At 39.8% G+C, this 11,266-nt stretch overlaps 1 pseudogene; it reads right to left on the reverse strand.

Annotated features, from left to right (window-relative positions):
- Positions 1–4,243: 4,243 nt before the first annotated feature.
- LOC118604542 lies at positions 4,244–4,362 on the reverse strand (annotated as a pseudogene).
- Positions 4,363–11,266: the final 6,904 nt, after the last annotated feature.

Below are 11,266 nucleotides of genomic sequence, written 5' to 3' on the forward strand. Positions count from 1 at the left end.
ATGCGATTGGGATAGTCTGGGCATTGCCGAGTTCTGATTGGCTGAGCTTTCTGACCGAGCAGCTGATAGTGACAGACCTGCAGGCTATGATAATGGTTCTTGCAGGGAAACAATGTTTCCTAGGCTTTATACTATAGATTACTTGTTTAAAGAGCTTTTTTTTTATTGCAATATAATATCCCATTTAAAAAAATGCACCAATTATAGATGAATAGTCTGCTGAATTTTACTAATTCAACATGTTCAGGAAACTAGCACTCAGATTAAGCAGTGTAAGATCACCAGCATATCAGAGACCCCTTCTGCCCCTGCCATTCCCTGCTTCCTGTCACTACCGCTTCCTCCTCTGAGAACAAAGAGCATCCTGACTTCCGGAAGCATAAATTGAACTCGCTCGCTTTTGTATTTTATCTAAGGGAAACCATAAAGTAAGTGTTTTTTTTGTGTCTGGCCTTATTTTGCTCAACATACAGTTGTGAGATTCTTCATGTTTTTATTAGTTAGAAACCTTTTACTTTCATTAGGACCATCTCACAATCAACAAATGGTGTTGGGAGAACTGAATATCCACATTGAAAAGAATGAAGTTGGACCCATATACTACCTATAAAAATTAACTCAAAATTAATTAAAGACCTAAATGTAAGAGGTCTTTATTATTTATTTATTATTATAACAATCTTAATGAGTGTGAAGTGCTATCTTATTGTAGTTTTGACTAGTGATGCTGAGCATCTTTTGCGTGTTTACTGGTCTTTTGTATTTCTTCTGTGAAGAAATGTCTATTCAAGTTCTTTGCCCAGTTTTTAACTGAGTTCTTTAGTTTTCTGTTCTCGAGTTGTAAGAGTTTTTTAAATGTATTTTGGATATTTGGATATTAACTCCGCATCAGGTGCACACCTGGCAAATATTTTCTCCCATTCCAGGTGTCATCTCTTCACTTCGTTGATCTTGTCCTTTGATACACAAAAGTCGTGACCCGTTTACCTATGTTTAATTTAGACCTGTTTACCTATATTTTTTCTTTCTTTTTTTTTTTGACTCCAACCATTTGGGTGAACTCCATTGATTCTCTTTTTTGAACAATCTGTCTAAGTCTTTGCCCATTTGTATTTCTGTTGGGTTGTTTGTCTTTTCCTTATACTGTACATAACTCTTTTTATTTATCCTGGGTAAGTGTCTGCCCATGTCTAATGTAATGGATTCTAAAAGTAAAATGTCCCCAACCACTCAAATATATACATTTTCATTGTGTAGTTAATGAAAATTGAACTTATATGAATGAAGCGAGATTTTACAGAATCTCTCTCTCTCTCTCTCTCTCTCTCTCTCTTCTCTCTCTCTCTCTCTCTTTCTCTCTCTCTTTTCTGTGGTCCTCCCCAGTTTGAGCCTTTACCAGCAGAGGCCATAAGACTGCTTGATGGTTGGTTCTGGTTAGTGTGCCAGTCCCAGCTACCTGGGATAGAATCAGCATAGACCAAGTGAGCTAAGCAAGAGTGAGTTAGGGATGCAGAGACTACATGACCTGAACACCTAGTCAAATCCATTAGGTCTGCTCTGACTGTACATAACAAATGTTTAAACTTGATGGACTGTAAGGGATCTGCAAAAAATCCAAAATTGTATACGGAATGGTATATTGGGGAGAGGGTCAAAGCTTTCATTCTATTATCAAAACGGGGGTGTCTGTGAGCTCTAAAAAGGTAGACAGGCATCCATCTTTGGTTCAATATGAGGCTTGTCTTCTTGGCTCATCCTCAGTTAACATCTATTTTCTATGTCCTCTCCTGGTTGTTTTTACTTGAGACAAGCTCTGTAATTTTCATATTAACCCAATTGCCCTAAGAAGGTTGTCTGGAAAGTTTTTAGCCCTGCCTTCCCCTGACTGTGGATAAGTTGCGGTAGGCTGAATAACGGCTCACTGAGGTATCCAGGTCTTAACCCCTAGAAATTATAGGTGTTACTTCAGATGGAAAAGGGACTTTGCAGATGTGATTAAGTTAGGGGTCTTGACATGGGGAGGATACCCTGAATTATGCAGGTGGACCCAAAATGAAATCACAAGTGTGCTTATAAGAGGGAGGCAGAAGGAGATTTGACAGAAGAAGGCGGTAAGGTAACAATGGAAACAAGAAACTATGTTGTTGGCACTGAAGATGGAGGAAGGAATGTAGGCTGCCTCTAGAAAAGTGGAAAAAGGCAAGGAAACAGGCTCTCCCCAGAGCCTTCAGGAGGAACCCACCCTGCGAGCACCTCGACTTTATTCAACTCAGCGAAACTGGTTCCAGACTTCCAACTTCCAGAAATTGAGACTATATTTGCATTGTTTTAAGCCCCTAAATTTATGGTCATTTGTTATAGCATCAAGAGAAAACTAATAGAGGGGTAGATTCTAAAGGACTGCTGGTGAACGGGCTTTGTTGAAGACCAGTTTCGAATAAGGACTGCGAAATACATCACTAGATTGTGGGTCTTGTTTTAGGAAAAGGCTAATATAGCCCCTGAGAGGCATTTGGTGGTGGTGCTGCCCCTCGGCGCTGTCCCAGGAAGAGTCTGCTGTGCAAGAAAGGGACCACTGGGCTCAGGTTTAGAGAGCCGGGTTCTGCTGCTGGCTGGGTAATCTTGGGTTGTTCCAGTCACCTCTTGGGTTGACAATTTCTCTTTCATGAAACCAAGAAGCCCATTTTGGGTTGGATGATCAGAAGTGTCCTGTGAGATCTGTCTTCCTTGCTAGGGTAACTTCTGTTGATAATGCCTCTTCTGTATCTCTTGAATCCATCAGTATCTGTGTCTGTGGCCATTACCTGAGCAGAAGTCACTTTTACTTCCCACCTGTTCTACTGCATTCATTTTTTAACTATCTTCTATTCTATTTTTGTCCCCATCTGATTCATTATCTACATAGCAGCCAGATTAACATTTTAAAACACAGTTCAACTCAAGCATCTTCAAATTTAAAAGGCTTCAGTAGTTTCCCACACCCCTAGGATAAAGGCCCCCACCCTTCTAGGCCCTCTGCTGTCTGGCCCTGCCTGCCCCTCCAGGGTCACCTTGAAGCTACTCTCTTCCTCCTCTGCTGGCCTCTCCTCCTGCATTCAGGGCCTTGACGCTGAATCCCTGGAATGTTTTTTAAGCCACCCTTTCTCTTATTAATTCCCATTCAACATTCATATTTTAGCTTAGCTGTCACTTCCTAGTTAAAAAGCCTTTTGTTACTTCCCAGATGATGTCAGGGCCCCTGTTACAACTCTTCTAACTTCCCTGCACTTGCTCTTCATAGCATTTATTCCAGAATGTAAATTTGTATTTGTGTTATCATTTGATCACTATTTTTGACACCCCCTCAAAACTGCACACTTTGCGAGCACAGGAACTGTGTCTGCTAGGAACTGGGGCTACAGGGTGAATCACACACAAAGCCTGGATCATAGTAGATGCTCAATACGTACCTGATGAATGAATAGATGCATTAATGAATTATTATTTTTTGTCTGCTATCACTGCTTCCTTCCCTGACACCTGGCTCCCACCATTAGCCAGAAATACTATCTCAAGCTTGGTGATGCCAGCAAATGAGCTGAAACAGCAGCATTCGGAATCTCACTCTTCTGTCTAGTGGCAGCCACGACAAGCCTCTTCAAATCTATCGACAAGTGGCCTTCTCTCACCTGCGCCCTAAAAGACAAAAGTTAAGGTCTCTGGAACCTGAGCTCGAAATTCACTTCGTCTTTTCTTCAGCAAAATGCTCATGCTCACGGGGTTGCCCTCTCTGAGCTTAAGAGCCCTGCTCTGTAAAATGCTGTGTGCCTTGTAAAGTGCCGATTCCTAAAAAGCATCTCATTAGTGGAGCTTTTATCTTAACAGAGAAGGAAAATCAGAAACTCACTTGGTGCCAGCAGAGGAAATACTAAGCACACCCTTGCTCTGTTCATCCTGGTGGCCAGATGAAGGCATTTTCTCCTCTCCTCTTCCTGTTCTAGTCATATCTGCCATCAGGGGTGAACTTGGTGGCCTCCTCCTCCAGGAAGCCTTTTGTGACTGCCTCAACCCACAGAGATTAATCCCGCTCTCATTTTTCAACTGAATTCAGCCAGCCCCATTCAGAGTATCTCCTAATTAATTCATTAATTTATTTTTTATTTTATTATTATTATTATTTTTTTTTTAGGTGAGGCAACCCTTGGTTGACCTCACAGATTACAAGGACTTTGTCAGTTTACAATCCCTTATTTTTTATTTTTTACGTCTACAGCACCTGGTCTTCCTAGGTGGTCTCCCATGCAAGTACTAACCAGACCTGACCCGGCTTAGCTTCTGAGATCAGACGGGATCAGGCTTCTTCAGGGTGGCATGGCCACAGACTCCTAATTAATTTTTAATGTACTTACTACCAAGTCTTCTCTCTCAGCTTCAGAAAAAGCAACGTTCTGGTCCAACTTTCTGGGTGTCTGTCTCCCGAGGTTAGGCTTCCTCATCTCTGCCTCCTTAGTTTTTTTTTTTTTTTTAATTAATTAAATTTATTGGGGTGGCATTGGTTAAGAAAATTATATAGATTTCAAGTATGCAATTCAATAATATATCATCTGTATATTGCGTTGTGTGTTCACCACCCAAAGTCAAATCTTCTGCTACAATATATTTGACCCCTTTTACCTTCTATGTGACTGGAGGTTGGTCTTGTACCCTAGGCCCAGGGGATCTTTCCTGGTACTAGAATTCCAGACATCCCTTGACTGAGTTCTGCGTTCCTGGAGCTGGGCAATTTTCATTCAGATTTGGGCTTTGGTTCCTAAGAGTTAATAGCAGTATAATACAGAAGTTAAGAGCGGGGATTTGAGTCTTAAAGTTGTTCTGGGTTCAAATCCCTCTTTCCCCACATGTTATTTTGTGGCCTCTGATAGTCAGTTGATCTTCAGTTTCAGGTTTCTCATGTGGGGATTATAATCTTCTAAACTATATAATTTTATAATATATATATATAGTGACAAAGATAGAAATAATAAAAGCATCTAGGTTTTTTAAGGGGAATTAGATGAATAATGCAATTCAAACTCTTAACCCTTAATGAAATGATGGATGATCAGCATTACTTTTATTGTGGATGCAAATCTTTTGTTTCTACCTTTTTTTTTTTTTTTTTTGAAGGGGGAAGGGCTATTTCCCCTGCCTTGAGAATCACCCGACTCCCTCTATACCCTCTGTGGCCATCCAGCTGGGCCAGGAGCAATTTGGAAGGTAGACAGTGCCAGGTTATACCGCAGCAAGATACCTAGTCACCCAAGTGACTCTAGTTCTCCAAGGAGGCCTTTTGGGGTCCTCTCTCAGCTGCCAGAGGTCAGGGGGCCACATTTTGTTCACCTTACAACTGCCTTGTCCAGAGCCACCCTGAGAATGGCCCATTCGGGCACATGAAAGGACGGTGGTCCCCAAGGTGGTCCGTCCCATGTCCCAATGCCAGGTGAAAGGCCTTTCCTGCCAGCCAGGCCACGTGTCCAGAGCTGACACTCACGGAACCTCACCTTAATTGGGCATCTCGTTATCAGTTTCCATGGAATAAAGGACTCAGGTGTCGCCAGGGCACGCTTCACCAGGGGAGGAGGCGTGGATCTGTGGATATGGCAGAGCAAGGCAGTCAGCCTGTGCAGGGGGTGAGCAGAGAGAGGGAGAGGGCTTGGCTCCGAGGTCTGAAGCCTTGAAAATGACTATCAGGAAACGTTATTTCATTTAGAAATTAATTTCTTTCAGAAAGAGATGAATCACTCTCGAGATATTTATTTCCTCCACAATGAAGGCAGACTTAGTACAGTTCCCCCTTCCACGCCCCACCCCTATTGTAGTGTTTAATTTGGAAGAGTAAAAGGTTCGTACATGGGATGCAACACAGAAGATTGTGAAGACTGGCACTCAGCCAGCCAGCAGGGGCCACCTGGCTCGGCAGAACCCACCTGGCTGGGCTGAATGTCAGGGGAGGGGGCAGCCGGGCGCCCACTTGCTCAGCTGACGAGAGCACAGCCCTCTCACATGTGGCCACTGCCTGGGAGACTTTGCAAATCATGATCACTCTGTACCTCAGAAGAGTCCTGACCACGAGCCAGAAGGCAGCATCATTAGCCTCATTTTGCAGATGACCAGGCAGAGGTGACCAGATGGACGTCACCTCGCCCAGGCTCTGGCTGAGGCCACTGCAGAGCAGGAACTGGAACCCAGCCAAGAAAATTCCTGCTCCATTACTTGGAGAATTCTTTCCGTACGTTATCTGGCAACTTTTTTTTTTTTATTGGAAAAATTCAATTATATGCAACAAGGAATAGAGTCGTATATTGAGGTCCCTCGTGCCCACAACCCAGATTTACCGGTTATCAGCATGCAACCATTCTTCTCTTATTCCCTCACCTTTTGTTTACACTGGGATATTTTAAAGCAAATTCCAGACATCATGCCACATCACCCACAAACAACTCAGTATTTCTAACTAGCAAAGACTTACAAACACTCATCATGTCATTATCACACTACTCGGAATTATTAGAAATTGATTAATGGCATCTAACCCTCTCTGTATTTATTTCTCTGATTTATCAAAGAATTCTTTTGTTTTGATTTGTTACTTTAAAAAATATAATTTAAAACCAACAAAGAAGTTGCAAGAATAGCGCAAAGAAATCTGCCCACTGCCTAAATTCACCAAATGCTTACATTTTGCTCTATTTAATTTACTAGTAATATATATTTTTGTGAATTCTGTGAGAATATATTGCAGATCATATCCTTTTACTTGTGAACACTTCAGTATGTATTTCCTGAAGGCAAAGACATTTTCTTATGTAACCACAGTATAATTACCAAGAGCCAGAAATTTACCATCCTCTGTCTACATTCAAAATTTGGCCATTTTCCCAATAATTCTTTTTATAGTTATGTTTTCTCCCAGTCCAGATGGGACCCAGGACCACCCATTTAGTTATTATGTCTCAGTAGGATTTTTCATTTAGGAGAAGTTCCTCAATCTTTTTTTTTGTCTTTCTTGACCTTGCCATATTTTTATAAAAGGGTACAGGCAAGTTGCTTTGTAGAATGTTTCCATTTGGGTTTGCCTGAAGTTTCCTTCCGATTAGATTTAAGTTATGTCTTTTCGATGGTAGTACCGACGCCGTAATGTTGTGTAGGTGTCTGAGCATCGTATCAGGAGGATGTTGGCGATGCGGACTTTGATCATTTGGTTGAGACAGTGTCTCCGGGCTTCTCCATTGTGCAGTTCACTAATAAGTAATTAATGTGTGTATGCGGGGGAGACAATTTGTTCTTTGAGCACTTCCTCGATTTCTAGTATAACAAGGTGTTCCGGGATCCCCTGTGCCTTTCCTGCTCCAGCTCTGGAATTAGCTTTTTCAAAGGAGGTTTTATTCTTTATTTAAAACCAAGCTCTGGCTGCCAGATGTGCTTGCTGCTTCTGCTGTATCATTGCTTCTGTGCTGCCTCAGTGGACAGACATAGGAAATGCATGTATTCGCACATTTAATTTTATTTATAAAACTATAAATTAAAGTCTATAAATTGATACCGATGCCTCTAGTTCAATCAATACGTTCCGGTTATTCTCCTTTCCACGTTTGTATCTCCATCCTCCAGGACCAAGAAATCTGGCCCCATCCACCTTGATGTGTTCACTTATTTGCTCAAGCCTAGAATACACAGAAGTGGTTTCAGAATTATTAATACCTTACCCCTGTGAAAAGAAAACCTGTCGACCAGAGTTCAGCGTTTGTTTATAGTTCTTTTCTGTAAAGATAAAATTTACTTAGAGTAAAATGCGCAGATCTTAAGTGTATATTTCCATGTTTGACAGATGCGAACTTTCTTGTAATCCACTTTCCTGTCAAGACACAGACCATTTCCATCACCTTAAAAAGTTCTCTCCTTTCTAGGGGCGATCACTTCTCTTACTTTTTTCACCATACATTAGTTTCGCCTGTTAGTTTTGCTTGTTCTAGAACTTTGCATAAAGGAAATTATACGATATTCTTTTGCTCGAATTCTTTCATGTTGCACAGTACCTGAGAGATTCATCCATGTGGTGTAGGTAGTAGTTCACTGCTTTTTGTTAACCAGTACTCCATTGTATGAATACACCACAATTTGTTTGTCTTTTCTTCTGTTGATGGGCATTTCCCCCTACTTTTTGACTATTATGAATAAACTAACTGATTATGAACTTTCTTGTACATGTCTTTTTGAGAATGTATGTTTTCATTTCTCTTGGGTAAATAACTAGGGGTGGAATCCTGGGTCATAGGGTAAGTAAATGTTTAACTTTTACCTTGTTAACTAAGAAACTGATAAACTCGATGGCTTTTTTTTTTTTTTTGCATGTTGTTTTGCAGTTAATTGTGTAGGATCTAAAAAAGGTCCACATAATGCATTTGGTTTTCATATCTCTATCAGACTCTCTTCCCCCAACTCCCAACCCCTTAATGCCATTTTACTTGTTGGCGGTACCAGAATATTTGGCTTGAAGAATATTCCATCTTTTTGATTTGCTTCACTACTTTCTCATTATGTTATTTAGTTTGTTATGCAATTCTGGTATTCCTTGTCATTTTGCAGCTATATTTACAGATTGAGCAGATTCAGGTTCATGGTTTTAGATGGAAGAATTTCATAGGTTCATAGATGGACTATTTTTTTTTTTTGTATTTTAATACAGTCATGAGGCATGTAACTCTCTTGTATGTAATGTGTGGTTCTCCCACTTTTAGTGTTGCAAAGAGAGATTTGTGTGTTTTAGTAGTGTCAGCCTGATCTCGCCATTATAATGTTCTCCATCAACTTGGCAGCTAATGAATTTTAGCATCTATTCACAGTTATTGCTTAAATCTTTTATTTCCATGAGGTTGCTGAGTGGGATATTCTAATTCCACCGCTTCTTCTGCCTTTGTTACCTGGGATTTTTCTGCATAGAAGAACTTGTGCCCAACAATCTTTTCATTACTTTGAAATAGACTTTATACAGAAAAGGCAGAGTAAATGTTTGATCTTTTCACTTTATGAAATTTTAGAGTAATAAGTTGGTGCCTTAGCAACCTCCAGTGGTGATGACTGAGATTTGTTTTTGTTTTAGTATCGTGATGAACTCATGCATTTTAATATACTTGATATGTTTCGATCCACTGCAGCCATTAATTTTTTTCTCTCACATGATATCATCTTAGGTCACTATGCGCCTTTGGTTTGGCTCGTTGTGACCATTCGTCTTCCATAGCTTCCTTGCCTTCCTGGTGCAACGAGATATCTCAAGCCCATCTTGGGTATTTTCAACTCCAGGCTTAGAATCAGTCACTTCTAGGAGGAGTCCTGGTGCCTTTTTTGTGGGTAATAATAGAGAACCCAGCCTGGGCACTAGGGTTGTTCACTGATACTAGGATGTCCCTGCTTCTAGGCCTTTTAGTGGTCAGAACTAAGAAATATGTATTTTTAGAAATGGAAAAAATATGAGTATACACTGATATTTTCCATTTAAATTTAACTTTATAAAGTCTTTCTTTAACTTTGATTTATACTCCTTTCTAGTCGTCATTTTGATTCCTAATGACGTCAATGTCAGATTGCTACAAAATACACGTAACAGCTTAAAAAGGAACAATATGCTTATTACAGTATGCAGTTCTTCTGCTCCATGTAGTGTTGATGATATTCATGTGCTCTCTGGGCTTGGTCGGGCCAGCCAGGAGGATTTACATGGCTGGAAGTCCGGGCTCAGCTGGACTCTCCTCTTCCTCTAAGTAGTTTTATCCTTCTTATGGGGGTGATCTTAGTAGCAGGGTAATGAGACTTCTTACCTTGTGGCTTAGGGTTCTAAGAAAGTTAAGTGGAAGCTGCCAGTCCTTTTGAGGGCTACAGTCTGATATAGTGTCATTTCCACCGTAGTTTATTGGTTGAAGTAGTCGCAAGCCAGCCGAAATTTAAAAGGAAGGAAAGTAGGTCCCAATTCTAGACAAAGGGAGTGTCAAAGAATTCTTAGCTATCTTTAAACTACCACACCCCCTGCCCTTTCAAGTCACATGTTCTAAAGAACATTCTGCACCTTTTGTCACAGAAGTATATAACCAGAAGAGTGTCCTATGTCCTTTTTTATACTGCGTGATCCTCTATCAGGTGAAATTTTCACTATTTACTTAACACATCCTCAGTTGATGAACACTGGTCTTGTTTTTAATCTCATCATTATTAAAAATGGCCCAATAAACACCTTTGGACACACATCATTTTGTATTTTTTGACAGTGATGATATTTAGAAGTATAATTGCCAGACGAAAAAATAGATGCATATGTGATTTTGTTGGACACTACCAAATTCTTTTCTATAAAATTGTACCAGCAATGTATGAGTGATATATGAGTGCCTATTTCGCCATGACCTCGCCAACAGGGAGTGTTGTCAAACTTATTGATTTTTGCGAATTTAATATGTGATAAGTGGTATTTCAGTTTACTTTTGTATTCTTGACATTTATTGAGGTTTAACCTATAAAATGTGTATAGTGAACTAATTTTATGTGTGAAGTTTGTGTATTTTTACTTATATACATATCTGTGTAACTGTCATTATTATCAAGATATAAAATATTTCCAGACCCCAGAAGGCTCCCTCTGCTTCTTCTCAGTCAACATTGCTGCCACTAGTAACTAGTATTCTGATTTCTAACACCATAGATAACTTTACCTCATATAAAGGAATCACATAGCATATATTATATTATTTCTGGCTTCTTTCATGCAATGTAACATCTGTGAGGTTTATCCATGTGGTTATATGCAGTATATTGATTATTTTCTACTACCATAGTATTTTGCTGTATAGATGAGTAAATTATGACATTCATTCTGTTGACAGATATTTGGATTGTTTTCAGGTTTTTTGGATTTTTTTTTTGAATAATGCTGGTCTGAACATTTTTGTTCATGTCATTTTTAGGACATATGCACTTATTTCTCTTGGGTATTTATTTAATAGTAGAATTTCTGGATCGCAGGTGGGTATATGTTTAGCTTTAGCTGACACTGCCAAATATTTTCCCAATATAGTTGTACCAATTTATGTCTCATCAGCAGCTGATGAGAGCTCTTAATGATCCATATCCTCGCCAACACTTATTAATCTTTAAAAATATTACCCATTATGATTTATATTTGTTTCCTTAGTGACTAACGATATTAAGGAACTTTTCATAGTTATTCGAATATCTTCTTTTGTTAAATGCCTACTAA

Source organism: Rousettus aegyptiacus, unplaced genomic scaffold (genome assembly GCF_014176215.1).
Source record: "Rousettus aegyptiacus isolate mRouAeg1 unplaced genomic scaffold, mRouAeg1.p scaffold_m13_p_6, whole genome shotgun sequence".
Classification (NCBI taxonomy): Eukaryota; Metazoa; Chordata; class Mammalia; order Chiroptera; family Pteropodidae; genus Rousettus; species Rousettus aegyptiacus.